The 21,728-nt window shown below is 33.2% G+C and overlaps 2 long non-coding RNA genes across 2 annotated transcripts; one reads left to right on the top strand and one right to left on the bottom strand.

Annotated features, from left to right (window-relative positions):
* Positions 1 to 3,706: 3,706 nt before the first annotated feature.
* On the bottom strand, positions 3,707 to 6,378 carry LOC139529882 (uncharacterized). The gene is made up of 2 exons (XR_011665916.1): positions 4,398 to 6,378; positions 3,707 to 3,860 (listed from the first exon to the last, which is right to left on the bottom strand). It is a non-coding gene; the product is annotated as an uncharacterized lncRNA (long non-coding RNA).
* Positions 6,379 to 19,713: 13,335 nt separating this feature from the next.
* Positions 19,714 to 20,874, top strand: LOC139482769 (uncharacterized). Its single transcript, XR_011654946.1, has 3 exons — positions 19,714 to 19,819; positions 20,225 to 20,335; positions 20,601 to 20,874. It is a non-coding gene; the product is annotated as an uncharacterized lncRNA (long non-coding RNA).
* The last annotated feature ends 854 nt before the right edge of the window (positions 20,875 to 21,728 follow it).

Genomic DNA, 21,728 nt, shown 5'->3' with positions numbered 1-21,728 from the left:
CTAGTTGGACATGTACACCTTCCAGTCCTTCCATACTCGGCTATTGGTACTTTACGGAACGGAACGGAACGGAACGGAACGGAAAAGAATTTCATTTAAGGTATCCAAAGGGGGCATTTATCAAAATTTCGAAAAATCTTTAAAACAAAACAAACTTTAAAATTTCTGTGTTTTACGGTTTTCCATATACAAATAACACAAATGTATACTAAATCTCATCTTCACAGGTGAAATGTGTAATAATGTATAACATCGGGAAATACTCTGTAGATGAATATGTCGGATTGTCCTGATAAATTATCATGAAATTAACGCATTGGCAAGTCATGCATTATGATATCTAGACTGACCTCACGTCGTCCTTGATTAGAGACAGTGATCAAGTTGAATCTGATTTAAACTTATTAATTTATTTTTCCGTTCCGTTCCGTTCCGCAAAGTACCAATTGCTCTGAGGAATTGGTATTTAACGGAAAAAACGGAAACAGACATCTTTAATGTAATTAAAGCTGTATGATAACAAAAATTGTCTGACACCTCTTTTTGCATGAGTGGTAAGTGTTTTAGATAGCATTTTCGACTTGATCAATAATACAAAATTTAACACAAAGGCAGGTTACACAAAAAGTCTTTCTCCTTCCATCGGTAATTATATTTTAAAAAAGAGGCCTTCAACAGCCCGTTCCGACGATGATTAGAAACAGTATTCAAGTTGAATCTTTATTAAATCTTTTAATTTATTTTTCCGTTCCGTTCCGTTCCGTTCCGTTCCGCAAAGTACCAATTGCTCTGAGGAATTGGTATTTAACGGAAAAAACGGAAACAGACATCTTTAATGTAATAAAAGCAGTATGATAACAAAAATTGTCTGACACTCTTTTTGCATGAGTGGTATGTGTTTTAGATAGCATTTTCGACTTGATCAATAATAAAAAATTTAACACAGAGGCAGGTTACACAAAAAGTCTTTCTCCTTCCATCGGTAATTATATTTTAAAAAAGAGGCCTTCAACAGCCCGTTCCGACGATGATTAGAGACAGTGATCAAGTTGAATCTGATTTAAACTTTTTAATTTATTTTTCCGTTCCGTTCCGTTCCGCAAAGTACCAATTGCTCTGAGGAATTGGTATTTAACGGAAAAAACGGAAACAGACATCTTTAATGTAATTAAAGCAGTATGATAACAAAAATTGTCTGACACCTCTTTTTGCATGAGTGGTATGTGTTTTAGATAGCATTTTCGACTTGATCAATAATACAAAATTTAACACAAAGGCAGGTTACACAAAAAGTCTTTCTCCTTCCATCGGTAATTATATTTTAAAAAAGAGGCCTTCAACAGCCCGTTCCGACGATGATTAGAGACAGTGATCAAGTTGAATCTGATTTAAACTTTTTAATTTATTTTTCCGTTCCGTTCCGTTCCGCAAAGTACCAATTGCTCTGAGGAATTGGTATTTAACGGAAAAAACGGAAACAGACATCTTTAATGTAATTAAAGCAGTATGATAACAAAAGTTGTCTGACACCTCTTTTTGCATGAGTGGTATGTGTTTTAGATAGCATTTTCGACTTGATCAATAATACAAAATTTAACACAAAGGCAGGTTACACAAAAAGTCTTTCTCCTTCCATCGGTAATTATATTTTAAAAAAGATGCCTTCAACAGCCCGTTCCGACGATGATTAGAGACAGTGATCAAGTTGAATCTGATTTAAACTTTTAAATTTATTTTTCCGTTCCGTTCCGTTCCGCAAAGTACCAATTGCTCTGAGGAATTGGTATTTAACGGAATCAACGGAAACAGACATCTATAATGTAATAAAAGCAGTATGATAAAAACAAGTCAGACCCTTCTTTTTTGAATGAGTGGTAAGTGTTTTAGATAGCATTTCGACTGGATCAATATTTAAATAAACAGCTGCGCCATGAGCGCATGATACGCCCGTCGTCTTGTGAAAAAACATAAATCGTTTTTGAATAACACAGGGTTGTACAGGATGTCATGCTTAGTATATCCTGACTCATTCCTTATTCCCGCTCAATAGGAAGATTGTACAAGATGTATTTGGAAACCCGACGCAACATTAGCCTGTTAAGTTTTAAGCAATAGAGATACAGCGCAACATGTGAAAAAAAACCTCTTTTTTTACAAAATCTCAATAACTCGAAAATATAAAAATGAATCATCACCAAAAAGTATACAGATCTTTAGATTAATATAACAAAGAAGTGTGTAAAGTTTTAAGCAATAATCATAAATCGTTTTTGAGATATGGTGCGACATGTAAACCCCCCCTTTTTTTTTACAAAATACTCAATAACTCAAAAATGACATTTTGAATCATCACCAAAAAGTATACAGATATATTAAGATTAATATAACTAAGAAGCCTTTGAAGTTTTAAGCCATAATCAAGAATCGTTTTTGAGATACGGTGCGACATGTGAAAAAAACACACCCCTGTTTTAGTTACAAAGTGCCATAACTCAAAAAGTTGTAATCTTATTTTCACAAAAAAAGTATACAGATCATTTGACCATCATAAGAAACAACTATGTTAAGTTTCAAAAAATTTGGATAAGTCGTTCTCAAGTTACGGTGCGACATGTTTACACCAGACAGACGGACGGACGGACGGACGGACACTGGACATTTGTATACCATAATACGTCCCGTCAAAATTGACGGACGTATAAAAAATAACACAAAGACAGGTTAGACAAAAGGTCTTTCTACTTCCATTGGTAATTATAAATTAAAAAAGGGGCCTTCCGAAGATGATAAGAAACAGTGATCCCCATTTCCATTCTCAATTTTATATTAGAAACAAGGTCTCATAAATATTAAAACATATGTTTAAAATATATCTTCATAAAAATATGAGCACTAAACACTGGTTTACACTATAATAAAAAAATGTTTGCAAATTGTTAAAACATTTTCGGATTTATCAAAGCACTATAAAAAATGGTAACTCCTTAAAAGTCATAAAACCACAATAATAACTGCTGTTAATCAAAGTATTTATAAAAACTAAAAGTCTGTTCTGTTACAAAACCTATAGGCAAAGGTCTTACTATAATATCAGCGGGAAATTTCGGTTCTAGAGGTGCATTCCGTATTTAATCTGCAGGGGCGGATGCAGGAATTTTCGAAAGAGGGGGTGCTAACCCAGGTAACCCAGGGCAAAGGGGGGGTGCAAAACATATGTCCCGATACAAATGCATTGATCGGCAAAAATAAAGGGGGGGGGTGCACCCCCCCGGAACCCCCACCCCCCCTGGATCCGCCACTGAATCTGTTTTTTTTTCTCCTATCTCCTGATGACAGCTGGTGTGTCCGTAGATATTGTTTAAATTTTCTATATTTTCACTTTTTAATTAGTTTACCTGCACAATGGCGCAGAAGCAATATTTATTTTTTGGCGCAAATGAAAAACTACAACTTTTAAGAATTGGCGCAAAAGCAATGCGTACTTAAATATCAATCAAATTTGACCGTGCCCACAAAACGATTGTTCAAATTACGAATAGTTTCAGCTTAAAATCCATGGCACTCTAAAATGTAGATTTTTTAAATCACATAAATTCCATATCGATATACGTATATTTGGATCTATGCAATATGTTTATCTGGACATCAGCATGCTAGCTGTAATGACTCCCATCTATTCTTTGCGGGCATTAAATAATGGACTTCATTAAAGATAACCGTTTTATTTATTGTCATATAATCCACTCTATTAACACAATGTAGCATGAATAACAAAGGTATGCTGGTGTTCAATGAATGATTACAAATGATGACAGGTAAGTATAACTCCAAACTGAACGTGAACATCAAACGGTAAAAAGCTGAAAGAACAAATAAAAACTCAATATAAAACCTATCAATCAAAAAGATTTGCCAAAACATACAAAAATACAAAGTTGGCTTATGACACTAATTGTGTTCCATACATTCACATAAAAAATACAAGTATTAACAATATATCAAGTTTGTAACATAACTGTGAGTCAAAACTGGTGTGTTCAGCTTTTAATGTGTTGAAAACTCGACAAGTATCAAACATTATGTATGCAAATTATGACACGAATTGCTTTCCATACTTTAAAAATAACGAAATGAGGGGGGTGCTATGAATCATACAAAAATTACCAAAAAAGGGTATTTGAATGTTTATAGAACATTTTTATAGTGTAAATGTTGTATCTGTGTGTTTACAAGTAATAACAAACGGTTGTGAAACAATAAAACAAATAATCTGGTGAAGTGGCATATTTGTCATCATTGTCATTTATCCAACGTTTTATACGTCATCAAAACACAATACATGTTATATATGTTTACAATAAACAGTTCTTCAAATTGTCAATATGCTATAAACGTACACTGTGCCGGAATCTGGCAGATATATCAATAAATGATGCTGAATCATCAACGTGAGCATGTAAATAAGGGGAAATTACAAAAGAGGGAAAAGTAACAAAGAAGATAGTAAATGTAAGTCAACTTTCGGAAACATCATGAAATAATTACGGACGAGTCAGTACACTAGCTTAGTTCCGTCATTTCAATAACATGGATGGCAATATGTTTGATTGATCTAACCATACGTTAACCAGTGTCCTTTGAATACAGTGATCATGCATGATGTGAACATTTTTTTCTATAGACATAGGTAGATTTGATTAATCCAAATAATATAGGTATAAAGCATACCGGTGTCCATGCAATTCATAATGCAATACAACAATATATAGAAATAAATTATGTTTTTTTTATGAAATGTATGTGCTTATGCAACATTATCAAACTGCTGTAATGCATTAGTTATAAACTTTGAAAGAACCGATGACTTTTCATTCGTTTTTAAACTCAAATGTACTTAAATAGCACATTTTAAACCGTAAGAAATTGGTTTATCTCTCGAAAAAACCTGAACTGTTCTCGAAAAAACCCGAACTGCTCTCGAAAAAACTTGAACAGATGGAAATGAATATACCCTTAAAATTGCCTTTTAATTACAATAACTAAAACTTTTGTTATAGCATATGTAAATGTAAGGATATAAAGACATCATGTGTGCATGCTCTTTGAAATTTGCATTGGTATGTGTATAGAAATTGCTTTTTTCTATATTTTGGCATAAAAGCATTATTAGGCCAAATCAAACTTTTTTAACTGCAAAGTATGTATGGTTGGCAACATCCTTTCATCACAAATACTTACTTAATTTGTTTGATCTTGTAAATTTAGTTTAAGCATTTATTTTACGTGTTACAGGAAAACATGTCTGTTTGTTTACATTTTTAGTCATAATCTCTCGAAAAAAACTGGACGCTCTCGAAAAAACCCGATCTCAACCGGACACTATACCTACGGTGGTAATACTGATACGTATTATTACATATCAGTAAAAAAAATCTACAAACAGTATGTTAATAAAGAGTTATGAAGTAAAATGTACATGGGACAAAATCACAAAAAATACATAGAATAATACAAATTATCAATGAACAGGTGTTATATGTCAGTTTGGTATGGTCAAGACGTTTGGTAAAGATAACATCCTTTTAAGAGAGTTATCTCGCCTTAACCAGTTATGGGGTTTTTCGTATTGCGGATTGCATTCCGTATTTGTATGATATGTTAGTTGATTTGTTCTCTTGATTTATTGTTACCATTCCATGTAGATGTGTTTTTGAAGAATAGAATTTATTAACTTGAATATTCGTTTATTATCTATGCCAGAAAGGAGCATTAAACAGGGCTTTACTTGACAGTGGATGTAGAGTCTGCAACAAAAACGAATCATAGTATATTTTTAGCATTCTTTTAAACACATACAGTAGACGACTTTAGTTTTAATACCGATTTTGCCGCAAATACTAATATTCTCTTAGAAATCAAAGACGGTTACTTCGAAGTCGATAATAGGGCTATCTTAACTAGTTATCGTAAGTGTATACTAAGATAGCCGTTAAATTGTTAAGATAACCCACGAGGGGATTGCAGATACTCTCTTATCACCATCGTAATCTTCTTGTAAAGCGTTTAAGATAGGTTTTCATGATACAGGGGCCCGCGGTAACAAGAAACTTCTCTTAAAGTCTTCGTAAGTCATAGTTTACGATTACACAAAGAATGCATTAAGGGTCCTTTTAAGAGTGTATCAAAAAGCATTCTATTTTCGTTCTTTTCTTTCCCATAACTTCGTTTGATAAAACCCTTAAAACATTCTTAGTCTAAGCGCACTTATTAATTTTCGGACTTATCCGACAACGTTTTCTTTGAAATTCTTTGATTTACATGTTAGTTTGTCCCGAAAAAATCTAGTGAAATGTTTGTATCGTAGGGCTATCATGACTAGCAGTGAAACGGACAGTGAATTAAATGTATGCAATTACTTTTGCAAATAATCTTACATGTTTTCAATTTGTTTCTTAATCCGTTATAAATCAAGAGGACTTGAGCGGCCAAGCAATACACGTACAGTTTCATTCCCTGACATTCCTCATGTGTAAAATAAAGGTCATTTTCATTCTAAGATAGGTTGATGTGTGGGTAGAACCGCACTTACATTAAAATGTTTTTTCACAAGACGACGGGCGTATCATGCGCTCATGGCGCAGCTGTTTATTTAAATATTGATCCAGTCGAAATGCTATCTAAAACACTTACCACTCATTCAAAAAAGAAGGGTCTGACTTGTTTTTATCATACTGCTTTTATTACATTAAAGATGTCTGTTTCCGTTTTTTCCGTTAAATACCAATTCCTCAGAGCAATTGGTACTTTGCGGAACGGAACGGAACGGAAAAATAAATTAAAAAGTTTACATCAGATTCAACTTGATCACTGTCTCTAATCATCGTCGGAACGGGCTGTTGAAGGCCTCTTTTTTAAAATATAATTACCGATGGAAGGAGAAAGACTTTTTGTGTAACCTGCCTTTGTGTTAAATTTTGTATGATTGATCAAGTCGAAAATGCTATCTAAAACACTTACCACTCATGCAAAAAGAGGTGTCAGACAATTTTTGTTATCATACAGCTTTAATTACATTAAAGATGTCTGTTTCCGTTTTTTCCGTTAAATACCAATTCCTCAGAGCAATTGGTACTTTGCGGAACGGAACGGAACGGAAAAATAAATTAAAAAGTTTAAATCAGATTCAACTTGATCACTGTCTCTAATCATCGTCGGAACGGGCTGTTGAAGGCCTCTTTTTTAAAATATAATTACCGATGGAAGGAGAAAGACTTTTTGTGTAACCTGCCTCTGTGTTAAATTTTTTATTATTGATCAAGTCGAAAATGCTATCTAAAACACATACCACTCATGCAAAAAGAGTGTCAGACAATTTTTGTTATCATACTGCTTTTATTACATTAAAGATGTCTGTTTCCGTTTTTTCCGTTAAATACCAATTCCTCAGAGCAATTGGTACTTTGCGGAACGGAACGGAACGGAAAAATAAATTAAAAAGTTTAAATCAGATTCAACTTGATCACTGTCTCTAATCATCGTCGGAACGGGCTGTTGAAGGCCTCTTTTTTAAAATATAATTACCGATGGAAGGAGAAAGACTTTTTGTGTAACCTGCCTTTGTGTTAAATTTTGTATTATTGATCAAGTCGAAAATGCTATCTAAAACACATACCACTCATGCAAAAAGAGGTGTCAGACAATTTTTGTTATCATACTGCTTTAATTACATTAAAGATGTCTGTTTCCGTTTTTTCCGTTAAATACCAATTCCTCAGAGCAATTGGTACTTTGCGGAACGGAACGGAACGGAAAAATAAATTAAAAAGTTTAAATCAGATTCAACTTGATCACTGTCTCTAATCATCGTCGGAACGGGCTGTTGAAGGCCTCTTTTTTAAAATATAATTACCGATGGAAGGAGAAAGACTTTTTGTGTAACCTGCCTTTGTGTTAAATTTTGTATTATTGATCAAGTCGAAAATGCTATCTAAAACACATACCACTCATGCAAAAAGAGGTGTCAGACAATTTTTGTTATCATACTGCTTTAATTACATTAAAGATGTCTGTTTCCGTTTTTTCCGTTAAATACCAATTCCTCAGAGCAATTGGTACTTTGCGGAACGGAACGGAACGGAAAAATAAATTAAAAATTTAAATCAGATTCAACTTGATCACTGTCTCTAATCATCGTCGGAACGGGCTGTTGAAGGCCTCTTTTTTAAAATATAATTACCGATGGAAGGAGAAAGACTTTTTGTGTAACCTGCCTTTGTGTTAAATTTTGTATTATTGATCAAGTCGAAAATGCTATCTAAAACACATACCACTCATGCAAAAAGAGGTGTCAGACAATTTTTGTTATCATACTGCTTTAATTACATTAAAGATGTCTGTTTCCGTTTTTTCCGTTAAATACCAATTCCTCAGAGCAATTGGTACTTTGCGGAACGGAACGGAACGGAAAAATAAATTAAAAAGTTTAAATCAGATTCAACTTGATCACTGTCTCTAATCAAGGACGACGTGAGGTCAGTCTAGATATCATAATGCATGACTTGCAAATGCGTTAATTTCATGATAATTTATCAGGACAATCCGACATATTCATCTACAGAGTATTTCCCGATGTTATACATTATTACACATTTCACCTGTGAAGATGAGATTTAGTATACATTTGTGTTATTTGTATATGGAAAACCGTAAAACACAGAAATTTTAAAGTTTGTTTTGTTTTAAAGATTTTTCGAAATTTTGATAAATGCCCCCTTTGGATACCTTAAATGAAATTCTTTTCCGTTCCGTTCCGTTCCGTTCCGTTCCGTAAAGTACCAATAGCCCCATACTCCAAATATACTAGCCCTATTGCTTATAGTATCCGAGATATGGACTTGACCACCAAAACTTAACCTCGTTCACAGATCCATGAAATGAGGTCGAAGTCAAGTGAAAACTGTCTGACGGGCATGAGGACCTTGCAAGGTACGCTCATACCAAATATAGTTATCCTATTACTTATAATAAGAGAGAATTCAACATTACAAAAATTCTGAACTTTTTTTTTCAAGTGGTCACTGAACCATGAAAATGAGGTCAAGGACATTGGACATGTGAATGACGGAAACTTCGTAACATGAGGCATCTATATACAAAGTATGAAGCATCCAGGTCTGTCACAGTGGCGGATCCAGGGGGGGGGGGGGGGGGTTCCGGGGGTGCGCACCCCCCCTTTATTTTTGCCGATCAATGCATTTGTATCGGGACATATGTTTTGCACCCCCTGCAACTCCCCCCCCCCCTTTGCCCTGGGTTAGCACCCCCCCCCCTTTCGAAAATTCCTGCATCCGCCCCTGTGTCACCTTCTAAAATATAAACCTTTTAAGAAGTTAGCTAACGCCGCCGAATCACTATTCCTATGTCGAGCTTTCTGCAACAAAAGTTGCAGGCTCGACAAAAACAACGTCTTCTTTCCGTCTAAAATAGATTTGCAGGTTATGGCTAATTTGTGCATAACATTAACGTTTTTGTACTCCAATACAAAAGACAGTTTCTCACGATTCGTTTAACATGTTATCATTTTTCTTCACTGTTTATGTGTTCATAAAGTTGTTCTTTCAAAAGGGGCCATTCAAGCAGTACACGTTCCTCAGTTTCCATCACACATAAAGCAGGTCAGTCAGTTCATGCTCTACCTTGAGAAGGAGATAACAGTGTTTTAACTAAAGTTCGCAATTAATTTCGGTTTTGAATGTTCTATATGTCCTTAGTTTGTTACCATTACTACGTCTGGCAGAAACTCGAATGAGAACATCCGACTATTTGTTTCTAAAAGCGGTTATTAGTTTATATTCTATTTTAGCTACACTGTAGTTAAATGAATGTGTGTGTCATTATACCAGTCACTTATATTACACGATTCATGCAAACTGCTGATAAAGACTATAATTTCCTGGTTGAGGTATCTATCCATATGCTCTTCTAATCTATTGTTGACCATTGTGTATACTAGTTTCGATCTTTTTAGACTGTGTACCAGTGGATACATTGCACCGTCAACCATTGGGTGAAATGTGTAAAGTTTGAAAATAGGCTCGGACATGTCCAGGAGTAAAACGTACTTTTATCATACTATAGTATATGGTATCTGCTGCTGCTAATGTGTTACGATTAATTCTTTGAGTACTAAATATTAACACACACCAAACTATGTTTTCTTTTAACAAGAATGTTCCAACTTTGGTAATACGTGCCCAAAACCCTCTATATTGATTTCATCAAAGTGTTTTGAAAAAACTCGTACTAGGTTCGTTTTGTGTTTATTGTTCACGAAAATCTTGCAAAATAGAAAGGTTTTTTTTCATTAAATATCATTAATTTATGTGTTCGGATGGCAATTTTTTAGATTTACAAATTCAATGATTTTTCAATTTTATATAATATTACTTCTGTTTATCTTTATTTCTTTTTTATTCTTAATACTATGGTAATCCTTTGATGAAGAAAACGCATCTTACGAATAAACAGTGAATTATAAATTATTTTTTCACATGATATACTTAAAGTTTTCTTTCAAAAATACAGGTGAAATTTAATTAACCTTGATTGTTATATAAAACAATTTAATTATCAAAATATCTATTGTTCTTTGCAAGTGGGAATAGTGGGAATAGTGATTTTTAAAAAGTGGGAATAGGAGGAAGACACCATTTAAACTTCCCAATTGTCTCACAAACATATTCCCGATTGTCCCACAAATTTCATTACGTCTTGTTTACCTGTAATTTCAAAAAGTGGGACAATCGGGAAAACATCAACTATTCATAGACATGTTGTCAATTTAAAATGCTCACAATCAAAATAAAAAAGTGAAAAGGTCAAAATTGTCTGTGGGTATTTAACAAAAATGTTTAAAAAAAAATGGTGTGAGCAAACAAATTTGACCAGTTCACATCAGCTTGACTAGTGAAGTGGAAAACATTTCAAATAAATATTATATAGCATCTCCCCTTTTTTATTGGAAAGAATCACTTTTTTTTTTTAATCTAGTTTTTGCAATACCACACAAAAGTACGAGGTACTTCTGTTTTGAATATGAAAAATACTAAAATTTGAAGATTTGTCAAATGAATGTACATTAATATTAGTAACATAAATAAGAAACTACTTTATATCAGGAATAAATCACCGAAAATACAAAAATTCCAAAGCTCAATTATTGCCTGAAATTATGTTCGGCAATAGGCTGAATAATCATCATCAGATTTCATGACAAATAAGCTTAATGCCTGAAAATTTCAGGCAATAACTTAATGCCTAGGCGTTAGCTTATTGCCTAGGATTTAAGCTTAATGCCTGCTTTTCCTTATTGCCGCTAACATATACATAACAGTAAATCATAGAACATGCAGATAAAGTATTTGAGCAGCTATTATTTCAATGCATAGATACAGCACAGACATGTATATTGAAATACATGCAAAACTGCACATCTAAACATGCCAATATCTGAAGCATAACTAAAACATTGATTCAAAAACATGTTTAGAAGGACTATCATGGTCAGTAATGTCTCCGACATGTTCGAAGATTAGCTATTTTTTTTTAAAAGAATTATGACTCTTGGAATTGAAACTTGCCAGTATAAATTGTCTTACGATTTTTGTGCCGTGAATTTATTTCGATCTTGAAAGGTTTGTATCATTAATGTATTGATTCTCTTGCCGGAGGACGTTTTTTGAAAATTAACTGATGGATGTAACAGGACAATTGTCCCAAACGCACGGAGAAAAGGGTTTATAGATATAAGAAGATGTGGTATGAGTGCCAATGAGACAACTCTCCATCCAGTTTGATTGTTCAACATCAATAATATTAATCAATGGTTGGAAATAAATTTTACCGAAAGGTAAACATTGAACATACAACAATACTTCTATTAAATACAACAAAACTTGGAACAGTATATCTATGTCCCTGAACAAATGGTTAAAAACAAGTTTGGCTTTGAATACTAATCTAGTTGACTATGCAGTTTGTATTTTGTCTGGACCACTTAACTCCTATAGAAACTGACTGAAATCCATCTCCGAGCTATCATTTTATAGTTGGAAATATCACGAATACGAGCTAAGAATGACGGCTATAGCTGAAAGACAACTACAGATAAAATCTCACAGTTATCCTTTACCGTATTTATAGTTGGTTAATAAAATGAAGGAAATTAGTGTGCTATAGATATATGAAAGTATAAACATATGCGATTTTTTCAACAAACCCATCAAATACAAAATGCATACTTATTGGAAATAAAAAAAGAATTGATGATCCCAAAGGATACCTAACCTTACAATATATGGACCACAGATAAAACATAAGATCTACATGCCCATCCTTTGATCAATTTTGGTCAGTGTAAACCTAAAAAATAAAATAAAATTTCCAGTGCGTCTCAAAATTGCAACTAGGAACTATAATATAACAATATAAAAACAAGAATATGTGGTATGATTTCCAATGATACAACTCTCCGAAAGAGACCAAATAACACAGAAATTAACTACTATAAGTCATCGTATGGCCTTCAACGATGAGTAAAACCCATACCACATAGTCAGCTATAAAGGGTCCGAAATGCCGGACAAATGTGAAGCAAATTCAAACGAGAAAACTAACAGCCTGATTTATGCAAAAAATGAAGAACAAAAAACGACAACCATACTGAATAACAGGCTCTTGTCGACTTTGGACAGGAACATATAAAATGTTGCGGGGTTGGTCATGTTGGTAGGCACCCAATATTCCCCCTAACGTGGGAAACGCCTTATTAAATATATAAAGTACATATCTGAGAGTACTTACACGAGTAACTGACAGCTAGTCAGTCAAAGCCAATAACTACATCAAAGACTAAATTATCAATCAGTATTATTATATGACAGTGAATATGGGGAATGTTTCGTACTGATTCAGATGCAAGTAGAAAAGATAATGACTATACATAAGGAACAGTCTTTTTGGTGAGGAACCTTCTGAAAATGCTTACAATAAATTTACGAAACATATTCTTGGTATGAGCCAGTTACAGGTGAGGTTGAAGATGAAGTTATTTTTTATTTAATTGTGACAACCATTTATTTAAAAGAGAGGAATTGATGCCTAGTGGTCCGGAACATAAGCATTACGAAATGGAAACCGGGAATGCCTAATGCTACAACTGTGAGGAGGAGTCTGATTATACAAATATAATAATTGGTCATACAGCAACTAAACACCATGATAACCTCCTTTCCGTGAATAAAAGAAAAGTGTCTAAAAAGTGGAAAATATGAATACTAATCGAGACATTACAATGTTGTTCTTGTTGTCGTTCGAAGCACTGGACAATCTAGCTGGTGATATAGCATATAATATACACCATTATTGCCTACCGTATACACATTTTGTATTTGTCTATCATTGCTAAAGGATCATATTTAGACTAATGAATTATTCATTTCATTGTTGATTTTATCTGAAATTTTATTCAAATTTTGTGTTCAATGGCAATAAAAATGGGATGGATTTAGTGTGTGTGTTTTTCAGTATATATTTTTTATTAATAGGTTTCTTTTATTTATCTCCGGAGTTCACCACAAGAAATATTATTAAAGTTCTGTAAAATCAACAGTAGCATGAAATGAAGTTAAAATGAATATGAGTGCTAGACACCGTTTTGTTAAGGATCAAGTTATTTCTAAATATTCACTGAAAAGTAGTTGTATAACGCTCTCCAAACAGAATATTTGCATTAAATTGAAAAAAATATTCATTTTGATATGTTTTTGATGACATATTGGGAATATATGATATTGTCATTCACTTAATTACAGTTATAAACTAGAAAAAAGACATTTTTTAAAGTCTAGAATACCTTCAAATTTTTCTGTCAAAAACCCGGACCATTTGTCTAAAAACCCGGACCATTTGTCTAAAAACCCGGACGATTTCAAAGTTGCTCTCGAAAAAAAACCGGACAATAACAAGCACTGATTGTTTTGATTAAATAAAAGGAAATTGAGCCTCTTTTTGTTGATCAACACATATATAGTATTCAATATAAGATGGGTAGTATTGTTAAAAACTGTTATAATTACGAAATATTCGTTAATTGAACTTATCGCATGTTTTATCACTCGAAAAAGCCCGAACTACACTCGAAAAAAATGGACCAAATCACCCGAAAAACCACGACTATACACCTTATCGCTATTTGTCCGCCATTACTGGATATCACACAGGTTCCCGTAAAATTTTGACGTCACAATACAAAATATCTGACGCCACAATAGTAAAAGTGATTGTTGTATGCGTCAAAAGTTCAAGCGGCCGGGTCAGCCGCGATAAGGTGTATACCTACCGTGAAGTAGATTATAAAAAATATCTCCTCGTAGTTGATATTTAAATTCTCAGTACAGTTTATCGTTCTTCCTATCAAACAAAGCTGTTTTTTTTCCATTTATCAAGACTAGTTTACAAATTCTGACAATTCTTACACAACCTATTATTAATAGATTATAATGCAAATTATTAACTGAATTTTTGCAAGTTATAAGAAAATTAGATTGATCTTAATTTAAAAGGAGGGGGTTCCCAAACCTAGGATAAAGAGGGAAAAACATATATGTCCCCTTTCAAATGCAATGATCGTCCAAAAAAGGGTATTCCAACCCCATACCCCAACCCCTTGGATCCGCCACTGACCTAAGATTTAAGACTAATATCATATGCATTGCAAGGGATACAAACCAATACTTTTTTTAACGTAGTTAGATCATATTCCAGATGTCATTTGCCAACAAATGAATAGGTGTTCAAAGGAAAACAATGTTATCAGAAATTTGTCCCAAATGTCTGTATGACTTGGACAGAAATGTTCACAGGGAACTGTCTTGCCAGTGTAACTGATGATGGATGGGTATTGGCTGCTTAAAATTCAGCTGCAAATAAGTATGCATATTTAAGGATGAGAACATGTTAATTTAATATGACTATTAACCCTGCTTTATGTTGAAAATGATGAAAATTAAATTCTACAAGTACACACCCGTGATATCGCGGGTCCGTGACTGAATTAAAGTATATAACTATGCCTTATTTTAGTAATTGGTATTGTCATCTGATAAAGTCATGTCGATTATAATATACACAGTTTTCTTTGCTTTCAAATCTTTCCGTGTATGAACCCGTCGACCTGGAACTTATCAATTATTGGAAATATTAATTATTGGAAATATTAATTATTAAGAAAACAAAAGGTCCAGGCTTTCCAGGAATGGGGTATTTTTTAATCAACAGCATTGTCCTATATTAGTTATCTTAGAAAGTCTTGCTGATTGCTGAATAAAGCTATAATAGGGAACAATTCGACAATGATTGAATTTAGTAGTGTCAGCCCTTTGATTATGACCCGTGTATATAGCAAAATCCTAAATACACCGTTTGGTGGTGCGCCTGTCAAATGCGGAACGTACAGATAAGGTAATAGCTAACAGGCGAATATACTATTGGTATCGGTATCGGATTAGACCCGGAACTTGTTAATTATTGGCAATATTAATTATGTGGAAAACAAAAAGGTCTGGAGTGGTGTAATTTTTAATCTACACCATTGTCCTATATTAGTTATATATAGAGTTGAATTCTTTGATTTGTCGTTTTTACCTGATGACGGCTGACAAATTGAACCTCGTAATTTTAGAATTATAGATGTTGAAAGTCTAAGACCAATAATGCAGGTTTTAATCTAGGTATAACAGAACATTTACGATATCAATGACCCATGAAAATATAAGGTCAATTTCAGATAAACCCTGTCTGTTGCAACTTTAAACCAAATTAATTTAAATTTTGAAGTTTTATTTTGGACCCTTTGGACCTCAATGTGGACCTGTTTGATAACAAGGCCCTATATCCAAAAGATTCAGCATATCACAGAACCACAAGACTTCAATTTTTGGTTTGAAACAAAGTTTATTTTTTTACCCTTTGGACCTCAATGTGAACCAGTTTAATAACAGGGTCAGAATTCCAAAATCCAAAATGTTAACAAACAAAAAAATCAAACTAAGATTAATTTTGGACCCTTTGGACCCGATTGTGGACCATTTCTAAAACAAGGCCCAAAATCTAAAATCTAAATACACAAAACATGGTAACAGATTCAGCATATTAAAAAACCCAAAGAATACAAGACTATTCTCATTAAAATTTAAAATGGTCGAGAGGTAAGTAATTTATACAAAGTATTGGTGTATGTTTGGTTCTTAATTCCTAAATGGTTTGGGCAATAACCACCAAAATCAATTCCAACATTGCTTTTTTGTTTTGAAATCTTGTATGACAATTTGATAGAAGTCAATGAAAAAATTATTCTAAAGTTATGGTCTGGAAACAGGAAAATCCTTCTTTTTTTTTTTGCCTTTTATTGCTAAACTGTTAGGACAATAACCCTAAAATCAATCCATACCATTTTATTGGGTATGGAAACTTGTGGTTCTATTTCATTCAGATATATAAACTTATACTCAAGTTATTGTCTGGAAAACATATGTCTACAGACCACAATGACGACATAGCTTTATAATTATAAGACAGCAAAAGTTTTGCAGTCATATAAAAAGTAAATGTTGACAACACATCAAGATAAGGCCAATGTCAGAGGTTACTTATTAGGAAATCATATTCACATTACAATCATTCTGTACACCATCTCAGAGTACACCAAACATTGTTGACCTAAAGAGTCTGATAAACAGACAGAGAACAGAACAAATCATGAAAAATAAATGTTGATCAAATGGTGCTGGAAACTCAAACTAGCAAACTTTTCATATAAATTTTTCTTATTTATATCCATGCAATGTGATAAATAGATCACAGACAAGAACCATTAGAAAATTCTCCTTACAACATACAAAAAAATCATCTGATAAAATAAATCAAAATGTACAAAAAACCTTAACTATATAGCGTATAAAATGTTCCTCTCGACGAGCTCTACATTTTATATAATAAACCCAAAAATGTCCGACCGTCTGTTCAAAAGTTACAACGGGATGATTCTTCTATATAGAGGCTCTTAAGAGCCTGTGTCGCTCATCTTGGTCTATGTGCATATTAAACAAAAGACTCAGATGGATTCATGACAAAATTGTGTTTGGGTGATGGTGATGTGTTTTTAGATCTTACTTTACTGAACATTCTTGCTACTTACAATTATCTCTATCTATAATGAACTTGGCCCATTAGTTACAGAGGAAAATATTTTGTTAAAATTTTCAAAAATTTACTGTTTTCCGATTTAACTGAAAATTTCAGGGCAACTAGATTTTGACTTGATAAACAAATTAACCCATTTGTCCAATTTGCTCTAAATCCTAATTTGGTTTCAGAGTTATAAGCCAAAATCTACATTTTACCCCTATGTTCTATTTTTAGCCATGGCGGGTTGCTGCCCCTGAATTGGTAATTTTTACCAAAAATGGCAACAAACAGTTTTCCGATTTATCTGAAAATTTCAGGGCAACTAATTCTTGACTTGATAAACAAATTAACCCATTTGTCCAATTTGCTCTAAATGCTTTGGTTTCAAAGTTTTAAGCCAAAATCTTCATTTTACCCCTATGTTCTATTTTTACCCATGGCGGCCATCTTGGTTGGTTGGCCGGGTCACCCCCCATATTTTTTAATTTAAATACCTCAATGATAATTATGGACAAGTATGGTTAAATTTGGCCCAGTAGTTTCAGAGGAGAAAATTTTTGTAAAAGTTACAAAAATTTTCGAAATGTTGGTAAAAATGACTATAAAGAGCAATAACTCCTTAAGGGGTCAACTGACCCTTTTGGTCATGCTGACTTATTTGTAGATCTTACTTTGCGAAACATTATTGCTGTGTACAGTTTATCTCTATCTATAATAATATTCAAGATAATAACCAAAAACGGCAAAATTTCCTTAAAATGCCAATTTAGGGAAAGCAACCCAACAATCCGGTGTCCAATTCGTCTGAAAATTTCAGGGCAGATAGATCTTAACTTGATAAACAAATTAACCCCTGTCAGATTTGCTCTAAATGCTTCGGTTTCAGAGTTATAAAGCCAAAATCTACATTTTACCCCTATGTTCTATTTTTAGCCATGGCGGCCATCTTGGTTGATTGGCCAGGTCAACTGACACATCAATATTTTCATACATTTAATTTTTTAAAAGTTATTCAAACTTTTGAGTGAAAATGATAAATTTTGTGCAAATGATAATGTATAAGATGAAGAACAGCAATAAAAGCACTGTTCCTTTCTTTTGTTCGTTTATTTAGGGAGCTACCATTTGATTTTTATGGGGGGGCTAGGATGAAAATTTTTGTCCTGCATTTTTTTTTAGCTGTAATCTCTGTCCTGCCTTTTTATTTTTCACTCTGTTCGGTCCTGCCTTTTTTTTTTTTTAGTTTATTCTTAATTTTTTTACATAAATTGTCGTCCTGACTTTTTTTTTTGCAAGTGTCTCATCCTGCCTTTTTTTTTACTCAAAAATCCTGTCCTGCCTATTTTTTTCAAATTTCATCCTAGCCCCCCCATAAAAATTAAATGGTAGCTCCCTTATGCTGTCTATGTACTGATTTTGTGTTCTGGATGGATATTCCTGTGTTCATATTCTTTGTTTACCTATTAAATTGTAGCACTAGGTCTATCAAAGATGAATACCACTGTTTACTTTAATGTCCAAATCATAATAGTAGTCAAATATGAGAAAAGTTTATCAAAAAGAATTTTTGGAGAAATTCATCATCAAACAACTAATCCAGAAGCTTTCGGTCTCAAACAATTATGAAACAAAAATTTGGTGATCTAAACTAAATATACCTACAGTTAACAAAAATACTAAGTTTCAAGTTGATTAGACTTCAACTTCTTCAAAAACTACCTTGACCAAAAACTTTAACCTGAAGCGAACGGACGCACAGACGGACGAACGGACGCACATACGGACGGACGAACGGAAACACAGACGAACGGAGGCACAGACCAGAAAACATAATGCCCCTCTACTATCGTAGGTGGGGCATAAAAAGTTATACATTATACTTTAAACTGCAAAATAATTATCAGTATAAGATGTGCAAAAATGCAACATAATAGAAAATCATGAAAGTCTTCTTACAGGAATTATTGTCCTTAATGATGATATTTGACCATCTTACAGGAATTATTGTCCTTAATGATGATATTTGACCATCTTACAGGAATTATTGTCCTTAATGATGATATTTGACCATCTTACAATAATTATTGTCCTTAATGATGATATTTGACCATCTTTTAGGATTTTGCAGAGTCATTTGAAAAACTATGATAGATAGCTATAAACTATATGCAACAAAATGATCAGCAAATCAAAAATATCAAAAAAAGACTACAACTTGTTAGAGGTTGTTGCCCTAAATTCAGATTTGACCAAAATTAGCAATTTTTTTTAGATATTCAAATAAAATTCTTATAGATAGAAGTAAAACTATACACAGCAAAATGATGAATTAATGCCCTGAAAAGACAATTTTTAACAAATTCTGATGGTTTAATAATATCTTTAAAAGACACACAACATTCAACAAACCGCTACACAGAAGGCTAAAGAGACACATTACCTAATTATTTTTACATTTGTATTTGTTTACAGGGTTGGGGTGCAGGATCTCAGCTTCCATTCACATCCAGAATACCTGTAAATGGTGGTTGGTCAAGCTGGTCAGCATTTAAAGAATGTTCCGTCACATGTGGAGGTATTGATAGCTTCTTATGATAGAAATTATTTGAGATCAGAAAATCATATTGAACATAGCTTGTTGAAGTTGAAAAGAAAGTATTAATAGAATAATTAATTTTTCATCATAATTCTAATCACTTTGTTCTTGTAAAGCAAGGTGTCAAATATTGTACATTTATACATGGTAAACCAAATTTGCATAACAACTTTACCATGATATATATATGATCTATGAACAAACCAGAGTAAGATAAATCAGTTTTGTTAGTTACTTGACTGAACATATTTACCATAATGATTTTTGCACTGCAGAAAACAGCCCAAGGTCACCACAGCTAAAAAACACCCTGCAACCCAAGGCTGGCTTCATTGTCTACTCTAAATTCATACTTGTCTACTTAATATTTATTCAATGTTACAGGTGGAAAGCAATCTCAGTACAGAAGTTGTAATAATCCTGCCACTGCAAATGGCAGCACTGACTGTGTTGGAGATGGTGTGAATTCTGTCAGTTGTAATGAGCATCCTTGTCGTAAGTATATTGAAATATAAAAATGTGTCATACCACTTAAGAAAATATGTTCATAGATGGAAATAAAAGTTTTGTTCTTTTAGACATGTTAGCTAGACTTCTTGTTTAAAGAGGGTTTTTTTTATCACTTGAAAGAAATTGAAAATGTTGCCAGACATTTAAAAATAATGTTTAAATAAACCATGAGCAAAAGATACAGGAACCATATTGTGGATTATATTTGTTAACATACAACACAAATAAATAATTGCTTTTTTCTTGACAGCTGTCAATGAAAAATTTAGTGATTGGGGACAATGGTCATCATGTATCGTCAATTCTGGTTGTCAAGGTTATAGAGAAAGGAAAAGGTCATGTAATACTCCAGCTCCTCAACATGGGGGAATACACTGCACTAGTTCAGTAGAGGATCAAGAAGCTTGCAACAATTGCACCTGACCAGCAAAAAATGACCAAGGACTATTATAATCCTTTTTAGCATTTAGTTTAATGACATTGATTTTAAAAGTTGAATGAATAAAAAAAACTTTCAATATCAACCTTGTGTCAGTTCTAATTTTTTAAGAAAATGTAAAAATGATTTAGCATTTCCAGTGACATAGCTACAACTTCTAGCTGCAACAAATTATGGAAATCTGACATATAACATTAAGAAGATGTGGTACGATTGTCAATGAGACAACTCTCCACCAGAGTCACTAAAGGACACAAATTAACAACTATAGGTCACTGAATGGCCTTTAACAATGAGCAAATCCCATACCCCAAAGTCAGCCCAGAAATGACAAATGTAAAACTGATTTAAACGAGAAAACTTGCCGCCTAATCTTAATATGTACAAAATTATGAATGAAAAACAAATATACTACACAACAACATACAACAACCACTGAATTACACTCTTGACTTCGGACAGGCACATACAGAATGTGGCAGGGTTAAAAATTAATCAGAAAGTATGAGTAAGGCAAAAGGTTGGACATGAATGAGGCAGCAAATAAAAGTTTAAAATGAAAAAATGTAGAGGTCAACATGTAGTCTAAAATGGAAAATAGTATTCATCTCTAAATCACTCCAAAGACTTAACAAGCTATAAATGATTAGACCATAGTAAGTATTTTAAAAAGGTCGGGTCCATCTGTCCACCCTTGGTTCCATGGATATTTTTTGTCCCATCTTTCTCAGGAACCAAATTACAATGATTTCTGAAATTTGGGTTCAAGGTTTAATGAGTCAGCTATATCCTGTGATGCGTTTTCAGATTCATCAATCAACAACTTCCTGTTTACCAAACAATTACATCTTTTTATACTATTGATATAATGCAGTCACAGCAGGGGTATCATCAGACTGAGTGAGCAGTAGCTCATAGTTTTACTTGTTTATTCTTTGC

The sequence above is a fragment of the Mytilus edulis genome, chromosome 7, assembly GCF_963676685.1.
Source record: "Mytilus edulis chromosome 7, xbMytEdul2.2, whole genome shotgun sequence".
Classification (NCBI taxonomy): Eukaryota; Metazoa; Mollusca; class Bivalvia; order Mytilida; family Mytilidae; genus Mytilus; species Mytilus edulis.
The sequence above is the reverse complement of the archived record's forward strand: the minus strand, read 5'-3'. Positions and strand labels throughout refer to the sequence as shown.